Source organism: Halichoerus grypus, chromosome 6 (genome assembly GCF_964656455.1).
Source record: "Halichoerus grypus chromosome 6, mHalGry1.hap1.1, whole genome shotgun sequence".
Lineage (NCBI taxonomy): Eukaryota > Metazoa > Chordata > Mammalia > Carnivora > Phocidae > Halichoerus > Halichoerus grypus.
Window position 1 is genome coordinate 15,480,856 of NC_135717.1, and position 4,910 is coordinate 15,485,765.

General features: G+C 42.2%; 1 pseudogene; it reads left to right on the forward strand.

The window, feature by feature from the left end:
* The first annotated feature begins 1,158 nt into the window (after nt 1-1,158).
* Nucleotides 1,159-2,313, forward strand: LOC118550334 (E3 ubiquitin-protein ligase RING2 pseudogene; annotated as a pseudogene).
* Nucleotides 2,314-4,910: the final 2,597 nt, after the last annotated feature.

Genomic DNA, 4,910 nt, shown 5'->3' on the forward strand with positions numbered 1-4,910 from the left:
ATACAACAATGTAGGATTATTTGGCAGGGCTTTAGTCCACATGGCTCCCCAGCCACCACACTGTTCAGCTTCCACAGCACCCAGCCCCCTGCCAGCTCCCTGGGCAGGCTGGACTTTCTCAGGAGTCACGTGGCAGTAAAGCACAGGTCCCAGACCCTCACTGAATCCAACCCCAGAGGCCATCCCCAGTACTCCAACTCTTGAGGTTGCCATTCCACTTCCTCCATCCTCAATACAGTCTCTTTGTTTTGTTTTGTTTTGTTTTTAAAGATTTTATTTTATTTATTTGAGAGAGAGAGAGCACAAGAGGGGGTACGGTCAGAGGGAGAAGCAGACTCCCTGCCGGGCAGAGAGCCCCATGCCGGGCAGGGAGCCCCATGCAGGACTCAATCCTGGGACTCCGGGATCATGACCTGAGCTGAAGGTAGTCGCTTAACCAACTAAAGCCACCCAGGCACCCTTCAATACAGTCTCTTTGAACTGATTTGTACTCTCCCAAACAAAAACCTTATGGGGTAGGGGAGCAAGGTGAGAGTTAACGGCAAGATTTTTTTTTTTAAAGATTTTATTTATTTATTTGAGAGAGAGAATGAGATAGAGAGAGCATGAGAGTGGGGAGGGTCAGAGGGAGAAGCAGACTCCCTGCTGAGCAGGGAGCCCGATGCGGGACTCGATCCCGGGACTCCAGGATCATGACCTGAGCCGAAGGCAGTCGCCTAACCAACTGAGCCACCCAGGCGCCCCATCGGCAAGATTTTTAAAATACTGTCTCTGTGATGAGGCAACTTTGGGATTCGAACCTAGAGTAGATTCTTGGTATTCACAGGTCCAGTCCTGAGACCTTCACAAATCCCCAAATTCATGAATATTACTTCAGTGTAGTTTAGTTGAAAATTTTAAAGTTATCCTTCAGACTCTTAATGATTCCTATAGATACAGGATTTGAAAGTCAGTTATAAAATAGTCTTCTGGCTGAAAAATGAGTAGATGCCTCTTAGCTTTTCCTAAATTTCAGTCTCCAGATCTAGCACTAACTTTCATTTCAAGCCATTTTTCATTAAGAAATATGTTTTGATACTAGGAGGCTCATACCTGAATCTGGGTCTGGCTGTGGCCAGCAAGTCCTGGGCTGGGGCAGGACCTGCGAGGTCTCACGCTATGCAGACAAATGGAACTCAACCATAAGCAGAACATGGGAACTCAGTTTGTATGAATTACAATGAACACCTCAGGAGGCAATAACGGATGGCTTAGAAATTATGGTTTCATCTCCAAGTCTACACAGTGAATTAATGTGCCCAATTTGTTTGGATATGTTGAAGAACACTATGACTGCAAAGGAGTGTTTACATTGTTTTCGTGCAGACTGCACTATTACAGCCCTTGGAAATGGCAATAAAGATTGTCCTGGAGCGCTTGGGTGGTGCAGTTGGTTGAGTGTCCGACTCTGGGTTTTGGCTCAGGTCTTGATCTCAGGGTCATGAGATCGAGCCCCAAGTCAGGCTCCACACTCAGCATGGAGTCTGCTTGGGATTCTCTCTTTCCTTCTCCCTCTGTCCCTCCCTGCTCATGCTCTCTCTAAAATAAATAAATCAATAAATCTTTAAAACAAACGAAGAATATCCTACCTGTCGGAAAAAGCTAGTTTCTGAAAGATCACTAAGGCCAGACCCAAACTTCAATGCACTCATCAGCAAAATTTATCCAAGTTGTGATCAGTATGAAGTTCATCAAGAGAGAGTACTAGCCAGGATCAACAAGCACAATAATCAGCAAGCACTCAGTGAGAGCATTGAGGAAGGACTACAGATTACAGTGAGGCAAGAAACAGCAGATTGAAAATGGGAGCGGAGCAGAAGACGGTGGAGACAGTTCCCACTGTGGTAGGACCTAGTACCAAACGGACCAAAACATCTGATGATTCCTGGCGTGAGCTTGATAACAACAATGCAACCGTGGCAATCGATCCAGTACTGGATGGTGCTGGTGAAACTGACTAAGGATTCAGGCATCATCCCACACTCACAGAAAAAGATGATAGCACGCAGACAAGATTATGCCGCTGTTGATCACTTATCCAAGTTTCTGGCTGTGAGGTCAGCGTCAGAAGAACTTCGGAGCAAAGGAAAACCAAACCAGATGAACCTCGATACAGCCAGTGGGAAGCAGTAATATACCGTTTACATAACAACAGCCAGTGGGCAGTTCACTGTATTAAATGGCTCCTTTTCTTTGGAATTGATCCATGAGTAATACTGGAAAGTGCACAAACCCATGGAACTTTATTATGCACCCACAAAGGAGCACAAATGAGCTTTTACTAAAACCATGTCTGAGAATGAACTTTTTTATAGCCTATTTCCTTAATATTAAAGATGTAATGTCTTTACTTTTATGGATAGAATCTTGGATACATGGTTTGGTTTGCTTTCTGAGCCAGGCTCATTTACACTATTAGAATATTTTCCCCTTAATTTAATATTTCCTTTTTGGAAGGAACTGTAATTATTTGGTACTTTTTCTTTCCTTTTAAAAATACATTTAAGTGGGGCGCCTGGGTGGCTCAGGCGTTCAGCGTCTGCCTTCGGCTCGGGTCATGATCCCAGGGTCCTGGGATCCAGCCCCGCATCGGGCTCCCTGCCCGGCGGGAAGCCTGCTTCTCCCTCTCCCATTCCCCCTGCTTGTGTTCCCTCTCTCGCTGTCTCTCTCTCTGTCAAATAAATAAATAAAATCTTTAAAAAAAAAAAAAAACATTTAAGTTGTATGATTTCACAAACTATGATTCCATTTGGCACACCCTTTTGACCCAACCATTTTTCATAGTTCTGTATTCTTTTTCTTTTTTTTCAAGATTTCACTTTTAAGTAATGTCTACATCCAACGTGGGGCTTGAACTCACAACCCTGAGATCAAGAGTCACATGCTCTGCCAACTGAGCCAGGCAGGCACCCCCATAGTTCTGTATTCTTAAGTGAAGATTCGGTTGGCTATCCTTTTTCCTCCCCTCAAGTTTTCTAGGCCTACAGAATGTTAAATAATATGTATTTTGACTTTTTTTTCCTGGAGTCTTATATATTTATAGTTTCCTATATAAGCTGTAGTATCTTCATGAAGACCAAGGCTCAAATTTAGTGTGCCTAAAAAACCATTCTCGGGGTGCCTGGGTGGCTCAGTCGTTAAGCGTCTGCCTTCGGCTCAGGTCATGATCCCAGGGTCCTGGGATCGAGCCCCACATCGGGCTCCCTGCTCCGCGGGAAGCCTGCTTCTCCTTCTCCCACTCCCCCGCTTGTGTTCCCTCTCTCTCTCTCTGTCAAATAAATAAATAAAATCTTTAAAAAAAAAAAAAACCATTCTCAAATTATTATTATTTTCATGGTATTTTCTTCCATAATATCTCATTTTTTAAAAATGATTCTTTATGAACTTAATGTCCATTTGTCACACAATGTTATTTTTTTTTTCCATTTTTTCCCTCGAATTTTGGAATTTCTGATCCTGGGAAAAAGAAAACAAACAAAATGTCAAGTTCTAGGAAAACTTGGTTCACTACAGATTTCACTGAAGAAAGAAAAATTAAATTGGTCTTCTGTAGTCTTCAAGTATATATATATATATATTTTTAAGATTTTATTTATTTATTTGAAAGAGATGGAGTGAGTGAGTGTGCACACAGAGGGAGAGGGAGAAGCAGGCTCCCGCTGAGCTGGGATCCCAACATGGGACTCCATCCCAGGACCCTGGGATCATGACCTGAGCCAAAGGCAGACGCTTAGCTGACTGAGCCACCCAGGAGGCTTTTTTTTTTTTTTAAGCTTTACTGTCACTTCAGTTCCTTTATTATGTATGTTTGATGTTTTTTCCTATTAAAATATGGAAATATTTTGCACTTTAGCCTTGACAAAAAGTACAAGATATGTTCAAAGCTTCCCTAATTCTTTTCTTATTGGTAACCACGTAAGTTTCAAGAATAACATGACACATGGAACTAGCAACTGGGTCGGCCGGGGGTGGGGGGAGGTGTTTGCTTCTGTTTGAAAAGTGTGTTCAGCATTTGAGCGGTCCTATAAGTTTATACATTTGGTGCTCAGCTAATCACACTCTAGAGAAGCAAGTTAATGCAGCTTGAACCTTGCCCTAGTGAAAGATAATGCTGTAGAAGAACGTCAGCAAGTGGAGTCATTTCACTCTTCTTAATTTAGTTTTATTGAGGAACAGTGTTGGGCGTTTGGTGCCAGAAGGCTTTATGAAGACAGATCAGAAAGAAAATTGACTTGTGTGTTATTTTCCATCATTGTCTTGATTCCAAGTTTATATTATCACAGTATTTACACATACTTGTTTGCACTGAGAAATTAACCCTAAAGGGTGTTTTTTTGTTTGTTTGCTTTTTTGCCAGTGGTGAGTAGTCCTCCAGTACCATTATAATTAAATAACCTGACCAGTCATTGTAAATATTTATATGTCATTTGTTTACAGACTGGGGCTGGCTTGATGTTTTAAATCTTCAGCCCGATATGAAAACTAAAAGGCTCATTAAATTTCTACCATTTTATTGAAAATATTTAAAATCTGTTTTTTACAATTTTATTGGTAATCTGTGCCATGAAATTTGATGACCACCAAAAATCAAGGGCAATTTCGTAGTCAACTCCTTTTTTGTATAATGTTAAATTGTATAGATTTTTTTTTTTAAGATTTTATTTATTTGTTTGACAGAGAGCAAGAGAGCACAAGCTGGGGGAACAGCAGGAGGGTGAGGGAGAAGCAGGCTCCCTGCCAAGCAGGGAGCCCGATGCGGAGCTCGATCCCAGGACCCTGGGAGCATGACCTGAGCCGAAGGCAGACGCTTAACCATCTGAGCCACCCAGGCACCCCAAGTTGTATAGATTATTAACACATGTCTACTAGTT